Below are 27,787 nucleotides of genomic sequence, written 5' to 3' on the forward strand. Positions count from 1 at the left end.
GTTGCAAGACGCACAAATCATGCACAAATATGAACCCCATTCTTTTGTATGAGGTCATACACATGAGCAGCATGTCCTATTTTGAGGCACAGCATTGCACGATGTGATGTGAGGTTTACCCATTGAAAACAATGGGAAACACTCTGTGATCCTCCGCTTTGGCTTTCGGCTACATTCCTGAAGTGATGTGAGGTGGTTTTAACAGAAAAACGCCTCACATCTGCGGGGACATCGTATGTGGGTGTGGCTTATGCGACATATTATTTGACCTCCGGGCATCACTAGATAGGGGGGATGTCTAGCTTTTACCAGCTGTACTCTTATAATTATATACAGGAGATGCTCTATATCACTATATACAGGAGAAGTCTAGCTTATACCAGCTGTACATATATAAATATATACAGGAGATACCCAGGTTACCCCAGCATGCTCCATATTACTATATATAGTAGATATACATCGCCTGTATATAGTAATGCTGATGTAACCTGGATATGTCTTGTACATAATTATATGTACAGCTGGTATAACGTATACCACCTAAACATACAAGACTACATGCAGTACATGGTACATACCCCGTTGTACCGCATTTACTACTTCTCTGCTCTCATTCTCGGGTCCCGACACGGTCACTGCACGGCCTGCCGGCCATTCATCCTGACCCCCACACATCACACACACAGACCTGCTACATCGATCCTGATCCCCAGACATCAAACACACACAGCTCCACTACATCCATCCTGATCCCCAGACATCCCACACACAGCTCCGCTACATCCATCCTGATCCCCACACATCACACACACAGCTCTGCTACATCCATCCTGATTCCCACACATCACACACACAGCTCCACTACATCCATCCTGACCCCCAGACATCACACACAGCTCTGCTACATTCATCCTGATCCCCAAACATCACACACACAGCTCTGCTATATTCATCCTGACATCATTGTCATTGGCTGTGATTGGCTGAAGGCACGTGTGTTTTCTGGAGGCGGGGATTTCAAGCCCTGCGTCCAGAAAGCAATGCTCTGCCGGGGACCAGGAGGGAGCGACAGCCTGCAGCAGCACCGCAGAACGCCAGGGGAAGTGAGTAATGAATTTTATTCTTTGCTCCGCTGTATTGCCGGCGTATAAGGTGACAGTTGGGGGGTCGTCTTATATGCCCCGTCGCCTTATACGCCGGTATATATTTTTATTGTAACACATTTCTGGATGAATTGCAGGGAAGAGCTTATATATTTAAGCTCTTCCCGACAATTCATCCCGCGATCGCCGGCAGCCCATTGCTTTCAGTGGAACCTGCTGTATTGCCGGCTCCATTGAATTCAATGGGCAAACATCGTTCTTCTCTGCCACAGCTGTTACAGCTGTGGCAGAGAAGAATGATTTGTCTTCTATATGTTCTCAATGGGGTCGGCGCTGCTGCCGCCGGCCCCATTGAGCGCATATAGGGAAGAGAACAGGAATCGCAGATCGCACATAGGTGCGATCTGCGATTTCTATGGCCTAAGAAGGACCGTTGGGGTTCTTGAAGCCTAAAATCACTCCTAACGCTCTCCCTATAGCAGCTCAGCACTTTCCCTGAACTATGTCAGAATGCATCTGTGGCGAGCCGCGGGCGGGCAGATTTTAATACTCGGGTGACACCTGATCTCGCCAGCCACTCACTGCAGGGGGGTGGTATAGGGCTTGAACGTCGCAGGGGGAAGTTGTAATGCCTTCCCTGTCTTTCTCTTGGCCAGAAAAGCGCGCAAATTTCTCAGGGAAGAAAATGAAAGTGACTCGAACATCGCGTGGTGCTCGTCTCGAGTAACGAGCATCTCGAACACCCTTATACTCGAACGAGTATCAAGCTCGGACGAGTATGCTCGCTCATCTCTATATCTTACCGATCAGCTTGTAGCTATTACTGTATAACTATCACACACCTGTCTATTAGCACCACACACATGACTAATGAGGAAAGCATCATGTAACACATTCTGTAGAATTGACCAAGTTACTCACGCTTTATTGGAGCTTTTAACAGTGAAATGTTGTGAATTGTGCTTTTAATGCTGCCTGTTTAAATGGCACTAGAATCTTCTTATTTTGGTTAAAAAAATGCAAACCTTGCCAGCATAATTTGTAGGGGTAATTCACACAGGTGCCATTCCTTAGAATTTTTTGCACAGGTAACCAGACATACAGTAGCTGCAAAGATGTAACTAGGCTTTTCTTCAAGTGGGGCAAAGATTCAGTTCACTGTCCCTAGCATTGTATGTAAGGACTCTGGCAAGGGCTGTTGAAGGAAGGGGCCCCCTTGTGTCCCCTCATCACCTCTCCATGACTGAAATCCCAAGATGCCAAAGGATTGCAAAGGCAACCAGGGGCCTAGTCAAAGCCTCCATTCCTACCATCTTAATACTCCTAAAACACCCTGGTTAGGAGAGTGGTATAATACATGATGATAAAAGCAAAATATACTGCAATACAGAACTTCCAAAATATTTATTATTGGAGTGCTAGAATCTTTCATTGATCATTCAGAAGTATTGCTGTGTATTGTACAAGTGGTCACATGTTTAAGTCATCTAGTGGGACAAAAAATTTTTTAAAAAAAGTTTAATAAAGTTTTTAAAAATAGTACAAAATATATATTAACAGTTCAAACCCCTGTTTTCCCATTGAACAGATTAAAAAATCTAAACAATAAAAAATAAGTGGTATCACTGCATCTGTAAAAGTCAGAAATATTAAAATATCATTTTTCCCGCACAGTGAATACCATTAAAAAATGCACAGTGCCGGATTTGGTCTTTTTTTTTTTTTTGCTCACCATGTTTCCCCAAAATAGTGAAAAAAAAGTGATAAATTTACATGTTTCCCAAAATGGGACCAATAAAAATTAAAGCTTGCCCTGCAAAAATCAAGCCCTCACCCATTGATTTCCAAAGAGGTATAGTTAAAATATGACAACACAAATCTTTATTTTTTTCTTAATTAGTTTTTGATTTTTCAATAGTAGTAAAACATAATAACCATATAGGATCTCATCCCACAATTTTTTTTTACAAGTTTCTTAGTGCATTATATGGTACAATTATTGGTGTCATTAAAAAATAGAACTTGTCTTAAAAGTAACAAGCCCTCATATGGCCATGTTAACAGAAAAGTTAAAAAAAACTATTACAACTCTTGGCAGGTTGGGATAGAAAAAATGAAAGTGGTCTGTGTCCTTACAGCAGTGTTTCCCAACCGGGGTGCTGCGGCTCCGCGGCTAGTATTCTTGTATTCTTTGTTTTATGTTACCACCGGAACATGAGGGTGGCGACATAATGCACGCAACATTGTTCAGAGAAGATAATGCCCACAACTTCTGATTGGCTGGGGGCGTGCTTCATACATAGGAGGGGGTGGGGGGAGTAATGGCCGCATGTAAAGTGGTGTGGTGGCATTTTAACTCTTTCCACAAAACTTCTGCCCTATTCAGTAATTCCACCAACCTGATTGGTTGTTTGGTGAATCAGCGAACCCAAACAACCAATCAGGTCGCTGGAATTGCTGAATAGGTCAAAAGTCTTGTGCAGAGAGTTAATATGCGGGGGGGGGGGGGTAATGGGCGTAAGGTGATGGTGGGTGGGGGGGTAAAGGGCGCATGTAAGGTGGTGGTGGGTGCATGGGGGGTAATGGGCGCATGCAAGGTGGTGGTGGGTGTGTGAGTGTGGTTAAGGGACATGCAAGGTGGTGGGGGCTGGGGGGGGGGAATGGGCGCATGTAAGGTGGTGGTGGGTGTGTGGGGGGGTAATAGGCGCATGTAAGGTGGTGGTGGGTGTGTGTGAGGGCGGGTAATGGGTGCATTCAAGGTGGTGGTGGGGGTAGTGGGCGCATGTAAGGTGGTGGTGGGGGTAGTGGGCGCATGTAAGGTGGTGGTGGGGGTAGTGGGCGCATGTAAGGTGGTGGTGGGGATAGTGGGCGCATGTAAGGTGGTGGTGGGGGTAGTGGGCGCATGTAAGTTGGTGGTGGGCGTAGTGGGCGCATGTAAGGTGGTGGTGGGGGTAGTGGGCGCATGTAATGTGGTGGTGGGGGTAATGGGCGCATGTAAGGTGGTGGTGGGGGTAATTGGCGCATGTAAGGTGGTGGTGGGGGTAATGGGCGCATGTAAGGTGATGGTGGGTGCGTGGGGAGGTAATGGGCGCATGTTAGGTAGTGGTGTTTTTGTGTTAGGGGGGTAATGGGCGCATATAAAGTGGTGGTGGGTGCGTGAGAGGGGAGAGAATGATCGCATGTAAAATTAGGGAGGGAGGGGAGAGAATGACTGCATGTAAAATTAGGGAGGGAGGGGAGAGAATGACTGCATGTAAAATTAGGGAGGGAGGGGAGAGAATGACTGCATGTAAAGGGAGGGGAGAGAATGATCGCATGTAAAATGGTGGAGGGAGGGAGGGCAGTGAATGACCGCATGTAAAATGGTGGAGGGAAGGAGGGGAGCGAATAACCGCATGTAAAATGGTGGAGGGAAGGAGGGGAGCGAATAACCGCATGTAAAATGGTGGAGGGAAGGAGGGGAGCGAATAACCGTATGTAAAATGGTGGAGGGAGGGTCAGCGAATGACCGCATGTAAAATGGTGAAGGGAGGGGAGCGAATGACCGCATGTAAAATGGTGAAGGGAGGGGAGCGAATGACCGCATGTAAAATGGTGGAGGGAGGGAGGGGAGAGAATGACTGCATGTAAAGGGAGGGGAGAGAATGATCGCATGTAAAATGGTGGAGGGAGGGAGGGCAGCGAATGACTGCATGTAAAATGGTGGAGGGAAGGAGGGGAGCAAATAACCGCATGTAAAATGGTGGAGGGAGGGGAGCGAATAACCGCATGTAAAATGGTGGAGGGAGGGAGGAGAGAGAATGACTGCATGTAAAATGGTGGAGGGAGGGAGGGAGGAGAGAGAATGACTGCATGTAAAATGGTGGAGGGAGGGAGGGGAGAGAATGACCGCATGTAAAATGGTGGAGGGAGGGAGGGAGGAGAGAGAATGACCGCATGTAAAATGGTGGAGGGAGGGAGGGAGGAGAGAGAATGACCGCATGTAAAATGGTGGAGGGAGGGAGGGAGGAGAGAGAATGACTGCATGTAAAATGGTGGAGGGAGGGAGGAGAGAGAATGACTGCATGTAAAATGGTGGAGGGAGGAGAGAGAATGACTGCATGTAAAATGGTGGAGGGAGGAGAAAGAATGACTGCATGTAAAATGGTGGAGGGAGGGAGGGAGGAGAGAGAATGACTGCATGTAAAATGGTGGAGGGAGGGAGGAGAGAGAATGACTGCATGTAAAATGGTGGAGGGAGGGAGGAGAGAGAATGACTGCATGTAAAATGGTGGAGGGAGGGAGGGAGGAGAGAGAATGACTGCATGTAAAATGGTGGAGGGAGGGAGGGAGGAGAGAGAATGACTGCATGTAAAATGGTGGAGGGAGAGAGGAGAGAGAATGACCGCATGTAAAATGGTGGAGGGAGGGAGGAGAGAGAATGACCGCATGTAAAATGGTGGAGGGAGGGAGGAGAGAGAATGACCGCATGTAAAATGGTGGAGGGAGGGAGGGAGGGCAGTGAATGACCGCATGTAAAATGGTGGAGGGAAAGAGGGGAGCGAATAACCGCATGTAAAATGGTGGAGGGAGGGGAGCGAATGACCGCATGTAAAATGGTGAAGGGAGGGGAGCGAATGACCGCATGTAAAATGGTGGAGGGAGGGAGGGGAGAGAATGACTGCATGTAAAGGGAGGGGAGAGAATGATCGCATGTAAAATGGTGGAGGGAGGGAGGGAGGGCAGCGAATGACCGCATGTAAAATGGTGGAGGGAAGGAGGGGAGCGAATAACCGCATGTAAAATGGTGGAGGGAGGGGAGCGAATGACCGCATGTAAAATGGTGAAGGGAGGGGAGCGAATAACCGCATGTAAAATGGTGGAGGGAGGGGAGCGAATGACCGCATGTAAAATGGTGAAGGGAGGGGAGCGAATAACCGCATGTAAAATGGTGGAGGGAGGGGAGAGAATGACCGCATGTAAAATGGTGGAGGGAGGGAGAGGAGAGAATGACCGCATGTAAAATGGTGGAGGGAGGGAGGGAGGAGAGAGAATGACCGCATGTAAAATGGTGGAGGGAGGGAGGGAGGAGAGAGAATGACTGCATGTAAAATGGTGGAGGGAGGGAGGGAGGGAGGAGAGAGAATGACTGCATGTAAAATGGTGGAGGGAGGGAGGAGAGAGAATGACTGCATGTAAAATGGTGGAGGGAGGGAGGAGAGAGAATGACTGCATGTAAAATGGTGGAGGGAGGGAGGGAGGAGAGAGAATGACTGCATGTAAAATGGTGGAGGGAGGGAGGGAGGAGAGAAAATGACTGCATGTAAAATGGTGGAGGGAGGGAGGAGAGAGAATGACCGCATGTAAAATGGTGGAGGGAGGGAGGAGAGAGAATGACCGCATGTAAAATGGTGGAGGGAGGGAGGGAGGAGAGAGAATGACCGCATGTAAAATGGTGGAGGGAGGGAGGGAGGAGAGAGAATGACTGCATGTAAAATGGTGGAGGGAGGGAGGAGAGAGAATGACTGCATGTAAAATGGTGGAGGGAGGGAGGGAGGAGAGAGAATGACTGCATGTAAAATGGTGGAGGGAGGGAGGGAGGAGAGAGAATGACTGCATGTAAAATGGTGGAGGGAGGGAGGAGAGAGAATGACTGCATGTAAAATGGTGGAGGGAGGAGAGAGAATGACTGCATGTAAAATGGTGGAGGGAGGAGAAAGAATGACTGCATGTAAAATGGTGGAGGGAGGGAGGGAGGGAGGAGAGAGAATGACTGCATGTAAAATGGTGGAGGGAGGGAGGAGAGAGAATGACTGCATGTAAAATGGTGGAGGGAGGGAGGAGAGAGAATGACTGCATGTAAAAGAGTGGAGGGAGGGAGGGGAGAGAATGACCGAATGTAAAATGGTGGAGGGAGGGAGGGGAGAGAATGCCCGCATGTAAAATGGTGGAGGGAGGGAGGGAGGAGAGAGAATGACTGCATGTAAAAGAGTGGAGGGAGGGAGGGGAGAGAATGACTGCATGTAAAATGGTGAAGGGAGGGAGGGGAGAGAATGCCCGCATGTAAAATGGTGACGGGAGGGAGGGGAGAGAATGCCCGCATGTAAAATGGTGGAGGGAGGGAGGGAAGAGAATGACCGCATGTAAAATGGTGGAGGGAGGGAGGGAGGGAGGGAGGGAGGGGGGGGGAGAATGACCGAATGTAAAATGGTGAAGGGAGGGAGGGGAGCTAATGACCGCATGTAAAATGGTGGAGGGAGGGAGGAGAGAGAATGACTGCATGTAAAATGGTGGAGAGAGGGAGGGAGGAGAGAGAATGACTGCATGTAAAAGAGTGGAGGGAGGGAGGGGAGAGAATGACCGCATGTAAAATGGTGGAAGGAGGGAGTGGAGAGAATGACCGCATGAAAAATGGTGGAGGGAGAGAATGACTGCATGTAAAATGGTGGAGGGAGAGAATGACCGCATGTAAAATGGTGGAGGGAGAGAGGGAATGGGCGCATGTAAAATGGTGGGGGAGGCATATTAGCCTTTTACTCCCCACCTCTTCATAAGCCAACCTAAACTACCAATCACCATGAATGCGTAAATCCAAACAACAAATTAGGTTGCGAATGGTGTGGAGGTGGGGAGTAAAAAGCTAATATGCGTGGGGGAGGGAATAGCTGCATGTAAAATGGTGGAGGGAGGGAATAGCTAAAAATGATCATTAAAAGGTTGTAAATGACTAGATTTTGTATATCATGTAAACATTTTGGGTAGAGGTGCCCCCGTGAAAAAAATCCTACGTAAAAATTGACATTTAATGTGGAATATATAATATGTCGTAATAAGTCACGCCCTAACCACGCCCCTTTTTTACCAGGGGTGCCCCAAGGCTGAAAAGGTTGGGAACCACTGCCTTACAGCGTTAAAAGAGGCTGACACATTTCATCAACTCTTTTCCATAACGATGCCAGCCCGGCAGTCAGTTGATTGCCATTTTCCAGGCTTCAGACTCCCCACGTACACCGATCAGCTGGTATCTTTGCGGAATTTACACCAGCTATACAGTTCCATTGCAGAGGAAGTGTAGCATTGCATGCCAACCATTCAGAAAGTAGATAAATAGTCTGGATCTACCAAAGCTAGAGCTGCCTTTCGTTAGCAGCTTTCTCTTCTGTCTCATAGAGGAAGGGTCCTGGCAAGCCCCCTTATGATTTCCTTATTTTCCTATTATATGTATGGAAAAGAGTTACCTTTTTGAGACAAGCCATTAAATATGCATTTTTTGCTGAGATGAATGTCAATTAAAGGGGTTATCGGTCAAGGTAATCATGCTAATCATGTACAGTTTAGTCCAACTCAAGATAAATTCTCTGCTTTTTATACAGTATCTCTCACCAAAAACCTGGCATAACTGCATTAATAACAATGAAAATGCCACACATATAAATATCCACTAACACAATGACAATCATCATTTATTTTAGCAACAAGAGGTGTAACTTGATGAATCAAAGTTCTCCACAAATTTTCAGAACAAAAACATGGTGGCGAACAACTGCAATTACAATGATATAGGGGAATATGGTATTATTGTATCTTGACGCACCGGAAGCTGGGGGCTGAGCTGGGTTAGCAGCAGTTAACGCCCCCTGTCCAGCCCCTAGCTTCTGATTGGCAGCCAGTGTTCTGTACATTCCCAAGCAGCAGAGACCCTGTATTAGCACCAATAGGTCTCCACAATCTGGGGTCGCGGCTGCAGTGTCGAAGGAGAAGAGTGATGACCACAGCGGCAGAGGGAGCCCACGTGGAGCGTCAGAGCGCCATAAGCAGCCCTGGGTGGAGCGGAGGCTGCACTGGACGCAGGGGGAGATGGGAGCCGAAATCCAGTGTCAGAGTGGGGTCAGTGGCAGTGGACCCAGGTGCAAGGACAGCAGACGGCACTTATGAGTGCGGTGGCAGGAGAGACGGCAGCGCACTTGGGAGCCGACATGGAGAGTGAGAGTGCTGTCTGCGGCCCTGGTTGCATCGGCCGCAGGGGGAAGGGCAGTAGGGGCCAGAATTCAGTGTGCCGCCAGGGGGGACCGCAGCGCCGATGGGAGTCCAGCAGGGGCCACACAGGCAGTCCACTGCAAACATGTGCCACCTGCTGACTAACAGAGCTGGGGGGACGTGACAGCACACTGACAAAGAGCCAATCACCAGCTAGGGGTGTGACAGGGCCATCCCTCTATCTAAGCCCTGTCACACCCCCTACCTTCCAGTGGCGTCAAGATACAATAATACCAGGGAATATTGACTCCAGCAAGTATTTGAATAGATTACTGCCCCGATATTAATAAAAGATTATAAGTTGTTCAGTACTTTCATGTAGGTAGGTCACAGTTTCAACCACTAAGAGGTCTAAGGATATAACCCATTATGTCAGAGAAAATGCTGTAAACCCTGCGCAAGCAGAATCTGAAGACAGAATAATCCCAAGCTTTCGATTAACCAGTTCCTGCTGTAAAGACCACATCTTAAGTACTCTTAGGAAAACCCTATCCATACTGTGCACCTCTACTACAGATTTTTTTTCATACAACATGTGTTCAACATATGGGCAACATCTTCTGAACCATCTCTGGGTCAGAGAAGAGCAACTAACATCATAAATAAATGTGATCAGACAACTTCCTCACCATTCACACAGAATTACAAAGCAACAAAAACACATAGAAACATTTTGCCAGTGAAGATACAACGGACATCACTGTAGGGGAGGGATGGTGTGTCCATAGTTTACTCTCCTTTTGATGTCAATTAAAGTGTGAAAACCTTGCAAATACCTTTACAGTCCCAATAGTCCAGCTGCATAACACCCTATGACACTATGGAGTGGCATATCTCTGACACTGTTGCACCATGCCACACGGTTCCTCCCTCTTGTCCCTCAAGGTTTGACTTTTTTACCAACCAATAAGTGAGCTGGTTGTACAATTATTGCTATAGGTTAACCTATACAATGATTGTATCAGGCTTCTGATGCATATATATTGTTGTGCTCTACACTCTATGGTACCTACTAGAGATGAGCGAACGTACTCGTCCGAGCTTGATACTCGTTCGAGTATTAGCGTGTCCGAGATGCTCATTACTAGAGGCGAGCACCACGCGATGTTCGAGTTACTTTCACTTTCATCTCTGAGACGTTAGCGCGCTTTTCTGGCCAATAGAAAGACAGGGAAGGCATTACAACTTCCTCCTGCGACGTTCAAGCCCTATACCACCCCCCTGTAGTGAGTGGCTTGCAAGATCAGGTGTCACCCGAGTATTAAAATCTGCCCGCCCGCGGCTTGCCACAGATGAATTCTGACATAGCTCAGGGAAAGTGCTGCTGATGCCGGAGCTGCTATAGGGAGGGTGTTGGGATTGATTTTAGGCTTCAAGAACCCCAACGGTCCTTCTTAGGGCCACATCTGACCGTGTGCAGTACTGTTGAGGCTGCTTTTTGCAGTGTTGCACTTTTTTTTTTTGTACATCGGCCGTGCAGAGCATTGCGTCCAGAGCATTGCGTCCTGCAGTAATTTTACATAGTCCAGGGCCAGTAGTGGTGGTGAGGCAGGGACAGTGAAAGACATATACAGTCTATATAGGCAGTGGGCTTTTCCAAAAAAATTTGGGAAAAAAAATCTAATTTGGGCTGCCTGTGACCTTCCTGACTGTACTGCGTCTCTGCTGGGGGTAGTTGTCCTAATTCAAACGCAGCCAGCTAAGTGTTACAGCAGGCTTGCGCAAAATTCTTTCCTGGCTCTGCGTTGCCTCTTACATCACCGCTGTCATCCTGTCCAGAGTGAAACAGTCTGCAGTAATTTTACATAGTCCAGGGCCAGTAGTGGTGTTGAGGCAGGGACAGTGAAAGACATATACAGTCTATATAGGCAGTGGGCTTTTCCAAAAAAAAATTGGGAAAAAAAATCTATTTGGGCTGCCTGTGACTGTCCTGACTGTACTGCGTCTCTGCTGGGGATAGTTGTCCTAATTCAAACGCAGCCAGCTAAGTGTTACAGCAGGCTTGCGCAAAATTCTTTCCTGGCTCTGCGTTGCCTCTTACATCACCGCTGTCATCCTGTCCAGAGTGAAACAGTCTGCAGTAATTTTACATAGTCCAGGGCCAGTAGTGGTGTTGAGGCAGGGACAGTGAAAGACATATACAGTCTATATAGGCAGTGGGCTTTTCCAAAAAAAAATTGGGAAAAAAAATCTATTTGGGCTGCCTGTGACTGTCCTGACTGTACTGCGTCTCTGCTGGGGATAGTTGTCCTAATTCATACGCAGCCAGCTAAGTGTTACAGCAGGCTTGCGCAAAATTCTTTCCTGGCTCTGCGTTGCCTCTTACATCACCGCTGTCATCCTGTCCAGAGTGAAACAGTCTGCAGTAATTTTACATAGTCCAGGGCCAGTAGTGGTGGTGAGGCAGGGACAGTGAAACACATATACAGTCTATATAGGCAGTGGGCTTTTCCAAAAAAATTTGGGAAAAAAAATCTAATTTGGGCTGCCTGTGACCTTCCTGACTGTACTGTATCTCTGCTGGGGGTAGTTGTCCTAATTCAAACGCAGCCAGCTAAGTGTTACAGCAGGCTTGCGCAAAATTCTTTCCTGCCTCTGCTATGCGTTCCGTAAGCGAAGTCAGCCTCCAACCACAGGCCAATAAGCGGCACATTTAATTACAGCGTTCTGTTTCTGCACTACTGGTAATACAGCATGCTGAGGGGTAGGGGTAGGCCTAGAGGATGTAGACGCGGGCGAGGATGCGGAGGCCCAAGTCAGGGTGTGGGCACAGGCCGAGCTCCTGATCCAGGTGTATCGCAGCCGACTGCTGCGGGATTAGGAGAGAGGCACGTTTCTGGCGTCCCCACATTCATCTCACAATTAATGGGTCCACGCGGTAGATGTTTATTAGAAAATGAGCAGTGTGAGCAGGTCCTGTCGTGGATGGCAGAAAGTGCATCCAGCAATCTATCGACCACCCAGAGTTCTGCGCCGTCCACTGCTGCAACTCTGAATCCTCTGGCTGCTGCTCCTCCTTCCTCCCAGCCTCCTCACGCCATTACAATGACACATTCTGAGGAGCAGGCAGACTCCCAGGAACTGTTCTCGGGCCCCTGCCCACAATGGGCAGCAATGGTTCCAAATCCTCTCCCACTGGAGGAGTTTGTCGTGACCGATGCCCAACCTTTGGAAAGTTCCCGGGGTCCGGGGGATGAGGCTGGGGAGTTCCGGCAACTGTCTCAAGAGCTTTCAGTGGGTGAGGAGGACGATGACGATGAGACACAGTTGTCTATCACTCAGGTAGTAGTAATTGGAGTAAGTCCAAGGGAGGAGCGCACAGAGGATTCGGAGGAAGAGCAGCAGGACGATGAGGTAACTGACCCCACCTGGTTTGCTACGCCTACTGAGGACAGGTCTTCAGAGGGGGAGGCAAGTGCAGCAGCAGGGCAGGATGGAAGAGCCAGTGCGGGTGGCCAGGGGTAGAGGCAGGGCCAGACCGAATAATCCACCAACTTTTTCCCAAAGCGCCCCCTCGTGCCATGCCACCCTGCAGAGGCCGAGGTGCTCAAAGGTCTGGCAGTTTTTCACTGAGAGTGTAGACGACCGACGAACAGTGGTGTGCAACCTTTGTCGCGCCAAGATCAGCCGGGGAGCCACCACCACCAGCCTCACCACCACCAGCATGCGCAGACATATGATGGCCAAGCACCCCACAAGGTGGGACGAAGGCCGTTCACCGCCTCCGGTTTGCACTGCTGCCTCTCCCCCTGTGCCCCAACCTGCCACTGGACTGCCACTCCCCATCTCAGGACACAGGCACTACCGTCTCCTGGCCTGCACCCACACCCTCACCTCCGCTGTCCTCGGCCCCATCCACCAATGTCTCTCAGCGCACCGCCCAGCCGTCGCTAGCGCAAGTGTTGGAGCACAAGCGCAAGTACGCCGCCACGCACCCGCACACTCAAGCGTTAAACGTGCACATAGCCAAATTTATCAGCCTGGAGATGCTGCCGTATAGGGTTGTGGAAACGGAGGCTTTCAAAGGTATGATGGCGGCAACAGCCCCGCGCTACTCAGTTCCCAGTCGTCACTACTTTTCCCGATGTGCCGTCCCAGACCTGCACGACCACGTCTCCTGCAACATTGTACGCGCCCTCACCAACGCGGTTACTGCCAAGGTCCACTTAACAACGGACACGTGGACAAGCACAGGCGGGCAGGGCCACTATATCTCCCTGACGGCACATTGGGTGAATTTAGTGGAGGCTGGGACCGAGTCAGAGCCTGGGACCGCTCACGTCCTACCCACCCCCAGAATTGCGGGCCCCAGCTCGGTGGTGGTATCTGCGGCGGTGTATGCTTCCTCCACTAAACCACCCTCCTCCTCCTACGCAACCTCTGTCTCGCAATCAAGATGTGTCAGCAGCAGCACGTCGCCAGCAGTCGGTGTCGCGCGGCACGGCAGCACAGCGGTGGGCAAGCGTCAGCAGGCTGTGCTGAAACTACTTAGCTTAGGATAGAACAGGCACACGGCCCACGAACTGCTGCAGGGTCTGACAGAGCAGACCGACCGCTGGCTTGCGCCGCTGAGCCTACAACCGGGCATGGTCGTGTGTGACAACGGCCGTAACCTGGTGGCGGCTCTGCAGCTCGGCAGCCTCACGCACGTGCCATGCCTGGCCCACGTCTTTAATTTGGTGGTTCAGCGCTTTCTGAAAAGCTACCCATGCTTGTCAGACCTGCTCGGAAAGGTGCGCCGGCTCTGCGCACATTTCCGCAATTCCCACGCGGAGGCTGCCACCCTGCGCACCCTGCAACATCGGTTTCATCCGCCAGTGCACCGACTGCTGTGCGACGTGCCCACACGGTGGAACTCTACGCTCCACATGTTGGCCAGGCTCTATGAGCAGCGTAGAGCTATAGTGGAATACCAACTCCAACATGGGCCGCGCAGTGGGAGTCAGCCTCCTCAATTCTTTATAGAAGAGTGGGCCTGGTTGGAAGACATCTGCCAGGTCCTTGGAAACTTTGAGGAGTCTACCCAGATGGTGAGCGGCGATGCTGCAATCATTAGCGTCACCATTCCTCTGCTATGCCTCTTGAGAAGTTCCCTGCAAAGCATAAAGGCAGACGCTTTGCGCTCGGAAACAGAGGCGGGGAAGACAGTATGTCGCTGGATAGTCAGAGCACCCTCCTGTCTATATCTGAGCGCGTTGAGGAGGAGCATGAGGAGGATGAGGAGGAGTGGGAAGAGACAGCTTGGCCCACTGCTGAGGGTACCTATGCTGCTTGCCTGTCATCCTTTCAGCGTGTATGTCCGGAGGAGGAGGAGGAGGATCCTGAAAGTGATCTTCCTAGTGAGGACAGCCATGTGTTGCATACAGGTACCCTGGCACACATGGCTGACTTCATGTTAGGATGCCTTTCTCGTGACCCTCGCGTTACACGCATTCTGGCCACTACGGATTACTGGGTGTACACACTGCTCGACCCACGGTATAAGGGGAACCTTTCCACTCTCATACCCGAAGAGGAAAGGGGTTCGAGAGTGATGCTATACCACAGGACCCTGGCGGACAAGCTGATGGTAAAATTCCAATCCGACAGCGCTAGTGGCAGAAGGCGCAGTTCCGAGGGCCAGGAAGCAGGGAGGCGCAGAGATCAGGCAGCATGTACAGCACAGGCCAGGGGAACACTCTCTAAGGCCTTTGACAGCTTTCTGGCTCCCCAGCAAGACTGTGTCACCGCTTCCCAGTCAAGGCTGAGTCGGCGAGAGCACTGTAAAAGGATGGTGAGGGAGTACGTAGCCGATCGCACGACCATCCTCCGTGACGCCTCTGCCCCCTACAACTACTGGGTGTCGAAGCTGGACACGTGGCCTGAACTCGCGCTGTATGCCCTGGAGGTGCTTGCTTGTCCTGCGGCTAGCCTCTTGTCAGAGAGGGTGTTTAGTGCGGCTGGGGGAATCATCACAGATAAGCGTACCCGCCTGTCAACCGACAGTGCCGACAGGCTTACACTCATCAAGATAAACAGATTTCCCCAGACTTCTCTTCTCCACCAGCGGACAGCAGCGATACCTAAACAATACGTAGGCTGCACCTGCGGATGGAAGCATTGTTCTCTATCACCATCAAAAGCGTGGACCTTTTAGCTTCATCAATCTGTGTATAATATTCAACCTCCTCCTCCTGCTCCTCCTCCTGAAACCTGACGTAATCACGCCGAACGGGCAATGTTTCTTAGGCCCAGAAGGCTCAGTCATATAATTTTTGTAAACAATTTTTATACGTTTCAATGCTCATTAAAGCGTTGAAACTTGCACCTGAACCAATTTTTATTTTAACTGGGCTGCCTCCAGGCCTAGTTACAAATTAAGCCACATTAACCAAAGCGATTAATGGGTTTCACCTGCCCTCTTGGTTGGGCATGGGCAATTTTTCTGACGTACATTAGTACTGTTGATACACCAATTTTTTGGGGCCCTCACCTACAGTGTAATCCAATTAATTTTTTGCCCACCTGCATTAAAGCTGACGTTACATCAGCTGGGCTGAGCACTGCAATGGGATATATTTATGTACCGCCGGTGGCTTCCTGGCACCCACCCATGCTGTCGGTCCACACGGAGTTGTAACTGCATGTGTCCACTTCTAAAGAACCCCAGTCTGACTGGGGCATGCAGTGTGGGCCGAAGCCCACCTGCATTAAACATGACATTACCTCAGCTGTGATGGGCAATGCAATGGGATATATTTATGTACCGCCGGTGGGTTCCAGGGAGCCACCCATGCTGTCGGTCCACACAGAGTTGTAACTGCATGTGTCCACTTCTAAAGAACCCCAGTCTGACTGGGGCATGCAGTGTGGGCCGAAGCCCACCTGCATTAAACATGACATTACCTCAGCTGTGATGGGCCATGCAATGGGATATATTTATGTACCGCCGGTGGCTTCCTGGCACCCACCCATGCTGTCGGTCCACAGGAACTTCACAATAGGAAGTTGTACCTGCCTGTGTCTATGAATTAAAAAGCCCGGTCAGGTTGGGGCATGCAGTGTGGGCCGAAGCCCACCTGCATTTAATCTGACCTTAGCTCTGCTGTCCAGGGCACTGCAATGGGATACATTTTTGTACAGCCGGTGGGTTCCAGGGAGCCACCCATGCTGTGGGTGCACACGGAATTCCCATTGCGGAGTTGTACCTGCCTGTGACTATTTATAAAAAGCCGCGGTCTGACTGGGGCATGCAGACACTTTGACAGAATGAATAGTGTGTGGCACATAGGTTCCCCATTGCTATGCCCACGTCTGCAGCTCCTGATGGCGGTGGCACAGGATTATATTTCTCATTGCTTCTGTACAGCATTGTGGGCTATCGCCCCGCCCCTTTTAAAGAGGGTCGCTGCCTAGCCGTGCCAACCCTCTGCAGTGTGTGCCTGCGGTTCCTCCTCATGGCAGACGCATTATAAAAATAGACATGAGGGTGGTGTGGCATGAGGGCAGCTGAAGGCTGCGCAGGGACACTTTGGTGTGTGCCGTGGACACTGTGTCGTGCGGGGGGGCGGGGGGTTTGGCAGCATGTAACCCAGAAGAAGTGGCAGCGGAGTGTCATGCAGGCAGTGATTGTGCTTTGTTGGAGGTAGTGCAGTGCTTAGCTAAGGTATGCATTGCTAATGAGGGCTTTTCAGAAGTAAAAATTGTTGGGAGGGGGGGGGGGCACTCTTGCCGCTATTGTGGCTTAATAGTGGGACCTGGGAACTTGAGATGCAGCCCAACATGTAGCCCCTCGCCTGCCCTATCCATTGCTGTGTCGTTCCCATCACTTTCTTGAATTGCCTATTTTTCACAAATGGAAACCTTAGCAAGCATCAGCGATATACAAAAATGCTCGAGTCGCCCATTGACTTCAATGGGGTTCGTTACTTGAAACGAACCCTCGAGCATCGCGAAAATTTCATCCCAAGTAACGAGCACCCGAGCATTTTGGTGCTCGCTCATCACTAGTACCTACCCTTCTTGTCCTTTCTCTTACTACATTCTTGTCATATAATTGTGCTAGTGACTTAAGGTGCATTTAGATAGAATGATTGTCATTCAAAAAATCGTTTAAACGAACAAAAGTGAACGATAATTGTTCGGTTTAAATGCACACCAATAACCAAACAAACTAGAAACATTCACTTTTCGCGTGTTGTTCAGTTTCAGCCAGCATAAATATAATTAAAATCGTTGGCTCATTCACTTATGGTTGCTATTAAACACTCCCCACTCAGTGTTTCACAAAGGAATGGGAAACACTGAATGAGAAGTGAACGATTCCAGGGAGCAGCGACGTCACTCGCTTGTTTTCTGGTTCAAACGAGAATCAATTTGTCTAAAAGGGTTATTATTCTGTATCCTCAAGTTGTATGTGTACTGTGCACAGGTGATATATAATTTACCATTAATAATGTACCTTTTAATATTGTCACATGCTTTATTTTGTTGCTCTTCATTCATTGTGTATCGTAGGATATCACCAAGTCATAAACTATGTCAATAATAAAAAAGGAAAAACCTAATTTGCATCCAATTAAAGTCTGTAGTGCTGTTCTATCAAAAATCTCTGTGTAACAATATTTCCAGGTGGTAGGCACAGTGTATTCACTAACTGTTGAGGTGGGTGCAGCCATTGCTTTCCTGAAAAATGTATACTTTGTAGTCCTATGTTATTGTTCAAACTTGCTGCATTTAAAATACTTTCTACTAGTTAAATAGTTCCAATAAATAAATAAAATATTCCTAGAGACTGGGTGTCAATGCTGTGAATGCTGCCTGCATCCAAAACCCAGCTCATGTGAAGCACAATTTTGCAGGTAATGCTACCCTTTTTACCCACAAAATTGTGTAACCATTGGCCGATGCGCATAGGCTGGGTTTCAGACTTATGTGGTTACTGCAGCATAGAAACCAAGCTAACAGTAGCTGAAATTTAAAGCGTTAACCTTTTAGTATAATAATTTTTTAATGCTATTTTTACTTTGTATAAAGATTAATCATAGAAGTATCAACAAATACTGGGAGATTTTAGCTCCGAAGACTGTAGAATTGTGAATGCAGCTCTGGACCAAAAGAGTATATTCACACAGGGCATAATTTCTGGAGTAGAAAAAAAAATCAGCTGTGAAAACTTACACCATGTATTGCTATTGGGAGGAATGTGCAACACATACAGGACTTACATTTTCAAGTTGCATATCTTGGATGCGGAATTTCATCATAGACTTCAATACTACATGGAATTCCACAACACAAATCCAATGCAAATACACCACAGTAAATCTGCTTGCATTTTGCCTTTTCTTTTGCTGTGGATTTTGTGGTGTATTTTTGCGCCACCTGTAAATTCTTACTTACACAGGCTGTATAGGATAATCTAACCCTTTTTGAATTTCACTTTTTAAAAAAATCTTATATGCATTGGTACAATTCAAAAAATGTGTACACAGTCTTACAAATTAATTCTTAACAGTTTTATACATTATTGTTAGAGATGAGCGAACGTACTCGTTTCGAGTACTTACGCACCCGAGTACCGCCATTTTCGAGTACTTCAGTACTCGGGTGAAAAGATTCGGGGGGCGCCGAGAGGCGTGGCGGTGCGGGGAGTAGCAGCGGGGAACAGGGGGGAGCCCTCTCTCTCTCCCTCTCCCCCCCACTCCCCACTGCTACCCCCCGTGCCGCCACGGCGCCCCCCGAATTTTTTCGCCCGAGTACGGAAGTACTCGGAAATCGCGGTATTCGGGCGAAAAAGGGGCGTGGCCGAGCACGTTCGCTCATCTCTAATTATTGTTCAAATGTGCTGCATTTAAAAACCTATATATTAAGTTATCACTCTGTAGCTGCATTTTGCTTCTTTAAGGATGATTAAGATTTGAACTTTCCCAATAATAAGCAGCACTGGCAGACAACATCAGTGGTGAAATATATCTACAAAGTTACCTTCAAACTCTTTATGTGGTCAGCTGGCTATAGGCGGAAAGAAAACAGTCCCAATAATAGTTTTATAAATAGTCCTCCGAACATTTACATGTACAAGAAAAATCTGATATGATCAAACACCACAGAAGATTTGACTAGACGGATTTTATCTGCTGTATGTAAGCACCAAAATATTCTGATTGCTTAGATTATCATCTTTGCTCAGATAGCTGATGGATGTTCTGCTACAGTTTACACCAGTTTTGATGCTTTATAACATCAGAGCTTCCATCACTTGAGCAAAATATGGCTAAAACGTTACTGCTAGGCATAACAAGTTTCTCTAGATTGGTTTATGAATGACTGTAATTAATGCAATGACTGGTTTCCTACTATAATTGCTGTTTGGATCCATAATCAGTGCTCTGCTTTTTCAGTGGATACGTTTACCAAGTTTTTATAAAAGTTAATGGCATACAAAATCATATAGCAACTTTTGATAAATAGTCTCTCCCCATAATCAGCTGACCTAAAACGAGGCATCTCTAATTTCTTTTTTGGGGATTTGTAACTCTTCATTTTTACTCTTGAGCTTCAGCAAAATCTCCTGTTGCCTAGAAACAATCAACATGCTGCTGTTGACAGATCTTGTGCCCTCACTTCATCTTCATTTGGATCTACAAAAGCATGTCTGTTTACATAAAGTCAGAGTATCATTAATACTTTAGAACTCACAAGTGCCTTATATAGTGGTAGGATAATGTTCTCGTCCCTCACCCCTATACCTCTTTTAATGCACCCCAAGACTTTGCTTTTGTAGCAGCTGACTGGCATTGATTGCTCCAGTTAGGTCTGCAATCCACTAGTAACCCCAGGTCTTTTTTCATATCACTTTTTGCTAGCAGTACCCCATTTAGTGTGTATTGGTGACATCCGTTTCTCCTGCCCATGTGCAGAACCTTACATTTATCAATATTGAACTTCATTTGCCATACACTCGCTCCCATGCTAGTATCGCTGACTCACTCACAGAGCGGCCAGCAGGGGTGCCAGAAGGCTAAAAGAGATTTCACTCCTCGCTCTCCCCCACCCCTCTCCATTCACTTAACATAGCAATCGTTCAATACTGAACGGCTGCTATTTACACTGAGCGATCAGCGATCTGCTCATCGTCCATCGTTTATGCAGCATAAACGATGGACGATGAGCTGAACGACAATCGTTCAGTGTAAATAGCAGCCGTTCAGTATTGAACGGCTGCTATGTTAAGTCAATGGAGAGGGTCGGGGGAGAGCAAGGAGTGAAATCTCCTTCAACCACCCTGCTGTGAGCCAGCAATACTACCTACTGTGCAACAGCATGACAGCGAGTACATGCAGGGACTAGCATTAGGCATCATTTGCACAACATTCGTCCCATCTAAATGGGCCTTTAGCATACAAATAAAACCAGGGAAGGTAGGATACCATTTATATGGTCCAATAGGAGGGACAGAAGCTAAATGGGTAGCGGGCGGGAGTGCACGACCAGGTGGAGGCAGCCACAACTCCACAATATTTGTACAAAAAAGGATAAAATAGGTCAGCACTTCCCAATAGAAATCCATAGGTGCACGTTAAACCATGACTGCAACATACAATAGAATCAGAAACTAAAAAGTGGCAACAGCACTCAAAATACATTTACTATCTTGTGATAGATAGGGTCATAGATTTGAGCCTAACAGACATTCATGGAATATCCTGTGGATATGCCATGTGTGCCTACAGTGGGAAATCTCCTTTAACAGTTTTAACATGTTACCTTTTTGTGGTGAGCCTATTATTACTGTACTAGTAAAGGTTCCTGCCCAAATCCAACCCCAGTTTAAGTTAATGTGGAGTTGAGATATGTCTGTGAGCATGAGTGCTAAGGCAGCCAATCATATAATAGTGTTTGATCAATGATACACGTTTCAACTATAATTCGGTCTGTGATACTACAGCAAGTGGATTATATCTAGAGATGAGCGAACGTACTCGGTAAGGGCGATTTCGCAATCGAGCACCACGATTTTCGAGTACTTCACTACTCGGGTGAAAAGTACTCGGGTGCGCTGTGGGGCGGGGGGTTGCAGAGGGGAGTGGGGGTTAGCAGCGGGGAACAGGGGGGAGCCCTCTCTCTCCCCCTCTCCCCGCTGCAACCCCCCGCTCACCCACAGCGCCCCCGAGTACTTTTCACCCGAGTAGTGAAGTACTCGAAAATCGCGGTGCTCGATTGCGAAATCGCCCTTACCGAGTACGTTCGCTCATCTCTAATTATATCCATTGAAGTCTGCTGAACTGTTAGACCATGCTCACGCAAGCGCGTAGTGAAAGGCTGCATGTATAACACAGTGTTTTACCGCTGTGCGAGCCCGCGTATCGCCGCGTATGGCATCTATTTTTGACTGAGTATGACAGCATATTTCATGCGCGCCATCATGCACAGTCTTTCCTCGTTTTGTTTTTTTTACATTTTTCTGCTCTGTCGCTTAGCAATCTTGCGTATAAACAGAGAACAATAGGGTTCTATCATGCATAATACGCGGTAAAATAGAAAACGCTGCGTTCTTTTTTACACGCATATTATAAGCAGTCAATATAGGCACATGTGAATGGATCAATGAAAATCAATGTACTTTCATTGACTACATTCACTGCGTATTGTGCACGTGTATATTTTGTGCGCAACATACAATGAAATTATGTTAGCGTGAGCCTGCCCTTAAGAAAATCTAACAACCAAATCTTCTCCAATTCTGCCATATCTCAACATGATCTTTCAGTTTCTCAATCTTGGGCCACATTCAGACAGCCATATGAGAGTTACACAGATCTTCTTGGGCACAAATCACGATGGACACTTGTCCGTGTGCTGTCCAATCAATGCGGACTGTAGCATTACACATCCTATTCTCGTCCATAATACAGACTAGAATAAGACATGCCTTATTTTTTTCCCCATAGACTATCAGTCTGTGTGCAAACTCGCGAATAGCCTGATAGCCATATTTCCTGTCCACGTATTTCACAGACAGCACATGGACCTGTTCTAGCCTATGTGAATGGTATATTGAATAATTTCCGTAGGACTTGAGTAAAGCAGTATAGCAAAAGATGATCAACAAATGATTGTGTTGAAGATTGAACTCGTTAGGGTAAGATCAAGCACATGGGGCAGATTTACCATTGAAAATGCACCAGTTTTCTGGCACAAATTGCACCAGAAAACTGTCTTAGGGTGACTACCCACTACAGTCCTTTTTCACTGCGAAATTCGCAGTGTTTTTTTTCCCTCCAGGTGTCTATGGGACTTGTTAATGTTAAAATTGCATAACGTGAAATCGTGATTTCGCGGTAAATTGCGATTTTTTTTTCCGCGATGCGTTTTTAACATTAGAGAGTCCCATAGACGCCTGGAAAAAAAAATGCAGCAAATTCGCAAACGCTAGTGGGTAGTCACCCTTACATGGTTTTAAATCACATTTATGATGCGTATTCGGCACTTTTTCTCATGTGTTCTAAAAGGAAATGGGGCTTCGCAAGAAAGGGATGTGACCCAAATGCAACATAGTGTACCAAAATGCACTTCCATTATGGCACAAAAAGTGCCGTAAAGCTAAGTCAACTAATAGGTGGTATATCAGTCTAAAGATGTGCCAGATTTATCAACCCGCATGAGCCGTTATAAATTTGGTGCATTAAGACTGTTTAGCCTTACATTTACACTATTAGACAGGATTACTAAATCTGCTCCAGTGAATGCAGCCCTACAGAAATGAGCCCTTAGTAGATTGACCTTTTGTGTTATCATTTTTTGATGGCTCATCCTAGAGGAACCTATGCAGCTCAGAACAGCCTGAAGATCTGATCTAAGTCAATATCCATTACAATACATGATTTCGTAAGAAAATATTTTCCGTGTTATAAAATAAATTAATGATATTGCAAACATATTGACAGGGGACCTATAGCTTGAAAATACTTGTATAAATAATGCTTCTACACCCAACTATAGACCCAGTAACATCTTATCACTAGCTATTAAAACTACAGTTTCCTAAAATAACATGTTGTGGGGGCATTCCTGTGACATCCTTGCTGTGTGAGGCTGAGCATATCCTGCCGGAAAATGCCTCTTGGAAGCTGAAGTCTAAGTACTAAGGATGACCACCTGCATATGTGATGGCTCCCCAGACTATCGTATCAGCAGTGGGGGCGGTGTGCCACTCTACAGCAAAGGCAGGATTAAGGCGCTCACCCCTAGGTCTCTAGAGACAAACATGGCTGTCATAAGTGTCCAAACTAAACTTGGATCCATCACTGAAGACAACCCAGTTGCACTTTGTAGCAGTACAGTTTCATAATTCATGACACCACTGCAAACTGAGGCAACAGTGGGTGGATGTCAAAGACAGTACACGTAATGAGTGCTATCAGACCAAATGTACTTCAGCAAAGTGCCTGAAAATGGCTCTGACAGACACAATGCAACAATGGTGGCACCTGTTTTTGGATGGCAGACAGTGAAACAGAGCTGCTCGTGCTTTTCGGACAATCCTCTTTACTGATAGTCTGTCACGTGTGTCCTGAGCTCGGTCTCTTCGGGTGACTGCCCTCATGCATCCACTGGTCCTAACGCCTTCTAACAATCTGGTCTAAACGCCCAGGTGGTGAGCTATTTATTGATAAGACGATCCAGCTCCTCACATTCAAATAACGTGTTGCTTCTCAAACTCTGTTAACTAGGCAACATCTCTTTGATTGCATTGTAGAGGTGTCTAGTGGTCAACATGCTCTACACAAGTGGGAAAAGAGGTCACTACACAGCAGTAGCCTCTGAGAGCCTTTTTATAAGCATGGGGTGGAACCACTTTTAGGGGCTCAGGTGACAAAACCGTTCATCTAAACACCACAACTCTAATCATTTGTGTATCTGCCTGAGATGTAACTGCATGCTGAGTTTTGCAGCAAAACAACAACTCCTTCTAGCGGCCGGATTTCTTTTTTTGACAAAGTGTACTTTAGGTTCATTGTTCCTTTAGGTAGTAAACACAAGGTGGCACAGCAATAATAGAACATATCTTTTATAGTCCTATTGTAATAATAAAATGTCCTTTACTAAGAGCACCACCACTATGGCTTGTACATATGTGCCTCTAAATGTCATCTTTGCATTCAAAGAATGAAGTCCCAACTTATTTTCTGTTCGGATATAAAACTGGCATTTCTCCCTAAAACACAAAATCATTAGTGACTACAGGTCTCTGTATTGCCTTTGTCTGTGACATTATTAAATATACAATGTTATATTTGTTTCTGAGTAACAATAATGCAAAGAGACATTATTACGATCTTAACCACATGTAGTAGTTTTAGACACATTCACATAACCAGGGTGTGTGATATCAGTAAAATGTGCACTGTGGCTTTGTTCTGTTGTGTAGTCGTATATAACGTCTCCTCATCACTAATGGGAAACATGGTTTGAGTCAATGCTATTTACAAACCTTTCTCCATTTATTAGGCATCTATGCACCCAGACATACCGAAAATACTCCATAACTATAAACCAGGACCAGATTTCTTGAAGCCAGTACACAATTTACAGAGGAAGAAATATATTTCAAACTTGAAAATACTAAGATAAATTATTTTGGTGGTTTCAATTTATACTAACCCAAGAAAGTGTTTTTGCTGTGAGCACTTAGGACTATATTTGTCATATTTTCCTTCAGTTTAGCTTTTACAGGCGGACATTTTTTTAAAATTTGGTTTATACAAGAAATACAATGAATATATCTTCTGGCCTTTTGTTTCTTAAGCAAAATTACTAAGTGCTGTAAAATGCAGTTACCAAAAATGGGTTCCAATAAGGCAACCAAGATCTAAAATATCTTATATATAATTGCTGGTAAAGTGTTTGCATTGACATCTGTCCATGCATAAAAACAGAACATTTTCATGTACTTTTGCATTTGCAATCTTTTCACCCCCAAAAACATATTTAGGCATGTAAAGCTTTCTTGTATGACATTAAATTCACATTCCCCTCAAGATGCTATGTATTAGAAGGGTAATGAATAGAGATGAGCGAACGTACTCAGTAAGGGCGATTTCGCAATCGAGCACCACGATTTTCGAGTACTTCACTACTCGGGTGAAAAGTACTCGGGTGCGCTGTGGGGTGGGGGGTTGCAGAGGGGAGTGGGGGGTAGCAGCGGGGAACAGGGGGGAGCCCTCTCTCTCTCCCTCTCCCCGCTGCAACCCCCGGCTCACCCACAGCGCACCCAAGTACTTTTCACCCGAGTAGTGAAGTACTTGAAAATCGCGGTGCTCAATTGCGAAATCGCCCTTACCAAGTACGTTCGCTCATCTCTAGTAATGAACACTACCGAGGTCAGTTGATGCTGTAACCCTCATAGCTGCTAAGACACAAATAAAGCCTTCCATACAAAATAGGGGATAAAATTAGTGGACCGAATGTGTTTGGTGGGCTACCTGGTACTCCAGGGCATCCCGGAATGGTTTAGGTAACAGGCAATGGCAGCTTAGGAAAATAGACTTCTTAGAGAAGAACCTTTTATATTAGTTTTTGAAAATGATTGCACATAAGAACGAATTATTGAAGAATGTTAACCATAAAAACCTGTTCAGCTTATGCAGTTTATTATTATACTTATGTGTAGATATATGTTTTACGTTAGGGCTATAGAGCAGATTTTGATACACAGAGACTTTGGCTGGGTTCAGTCTAGTGCTTCGGGCACTTGTGCCACTGCAGTTGTCCTTATCCGGTTCTACAATGTTAATGAACCAGAGTTTGTGCATTGCTCATTCATATATTGCCGCTCACCAATTTTCCATCAATTTTAGAAATGTGGATAACTTTAATTTGCTACATTACTAGGTGCTAATTTTTTTTCTACATAAAAGGTACTGAGATGTAGAGCGAATTCTTTAAATACCAAAAAAAAAACCCTTTGTGGCACACTTTTTTGTAGTTCTCACTCTCAGCACTATTACCTGGGTCATCCGAGTTCTCCCACATGCAAAGACATAATGGACAGTGACTAAGGGTAAAAGTAATACGATCAGGACTATATCACTATTGCACAATGTTGGTTGAAAAACAAAACACATTTCGCAGTTGTAATACTGAACCACATATGCAATGTTAACATTTTTCGTGCATGGTGTTGTTTTTCCATCCATGAATTAAACAGAAAAAGTTTACAACAAGAATAGAACTACAAGAAAAAGAACAAAAAAACATGAACTCCCAATATTTACCATTGAACATCCGGCCAAAATATTGGTTCCCAGATGTACACATTTTGCACACTTCACAGATAACCCACCATGTTACAAGTTGGCTTGCTAGATCCGTTTCAGCTGCTGTAGTGACAGTGAAGCCCACACAAAAGATTGCTGTAACACATTATTTGTCACGTGAGACTATTGTTTCCTACAGAGGCAGAAAAAAGGTGTTGGCATTTATGAAACTTGTCAAACAGTGATAACCTGTGACCAGCAAGATATGTTAAATGCACCAATTAAGTAAAGGCCCATTTAGACACAATGATTATTGCTCAAAATTCACTCAAAAGACATCTTTTGAGCGATAATCGTTGTATGCATTTACATGGCAGGATGATTGCTCAAAATTCTCTCAAATGGCAGTTTGAGTAACAGTTTTGAGGGTTCACTTTGCATAAGTGTGTAAATGAAGGCTCACGCTGTATGCAGAAGATAAGCGGGACCACTATCTTCTGCATACAGCTGCTCTGTTAATGGAGCGCTCAGCAGGTATACAGCTAAGAACTCCAAGTGATCACTGGAGCAGGAGGAACACCAGATGGTCAAACTGAATTTGTCACTGTAGGGTTCAGAACTAAAATATAACTTTTATTGAATCTTTATAAAAAAGAACTTGATGAACAAGTCTCAAATAGGACACACATATAGCTAAAAGAGAGTACTCAAACAAAATTCCCAGAGATGACGGAATGGCCGTATTTCGGGATAGAGAATTTAAAGCTATACAGCTTTAAAAGGAGTAGACCATAGAAGGTTCAAAACAATCAGTGATTTGCTACAGAATTATGTAGTGTAGCTATAACCTTTTACTCAAAGGGTCAAACTAGCTAGTACGTTCAGAAGTTTCTCAGAACACCAACAACCTCGAGAAGTCTCCGTAGCCCTCTAATCGAGGGGTTAACTCTGTGATTGGGTTCTGAATTTTTGGAACTTCACACGTTACCCCAGCCTAGTTTAGTGCACAGGGGTATACATAAATCCCTCTAAATTGCACTCCAATAGAGACTTCAGGGTAATCTCAGCAGAAAAGAGAAGATCCACTCCTCCCAGTTCTAGTCCACTATATATAGATAACTTCCCATGTGGCTATATCTGATAGGGAATAGACCATTGATAACTTAGAAAAAATTCCAAAATTGGTTACTTCCAATCCAAAATAAGGAGAGGAAAGATAATCCATCAATTATATGGAATAGTCTTAGGACGTCACTTCTTAAGAAAAATTACGCGGTTCGACGCGTTTCTGCTACAGTTGGAGTAGCGTCATCAGGAACCAAATTCCATATCTGGACGTCAAAAAGTCAGTAAACAACGTCCTTAAACTGCTCGACAAAAATTAGATTGTAGCGGAAGTTGTAAAGGTAAAGGAGAGGTAGACGA

The 27,787-nt window shown here is 46.3% G+C and overlaps 1 protein-coding gene across 1 annotated transcript in view; it reads right to left on the reverse strand.

Moving 5' to 3' along the window:
• The window catches only part of GREM1 (gremlin 1, DAN family BMP antagonist), a 57,630-nt gene extending 31,229 nt beyond the window's left edge, over positions 1 to 26,401 (reverse strand). Inside the window, exon 1 of the mRNA XM_066608505.1 lies at positions 26,381 to 26,401. The gene's annotated coding sequence lies outside the window, so the exon portion shown is untranslated. The remainder of the gene's footprint in view (positions 1 to 26,380) is intronic.
• Positions 26,402 to 27,787: the final 1,386 nt, after the last annotated feature.

Source organism: Eleutherodactylus coqui, chromosome 6 (assembly GCF_035609145.1).
Source record: "Eleutherodactylus coqui strain aEleCoq1 chromosome 6, aEleCoq1.hap1, whole genome shotgun sequence".
Taxonomy (NCBI): Eukaryota; Metazoa; Chordata; class Amphibia; order Anura; family Eleutherodactylidae; genus Eleutherodactylus; species Eleutherodactylus coqui.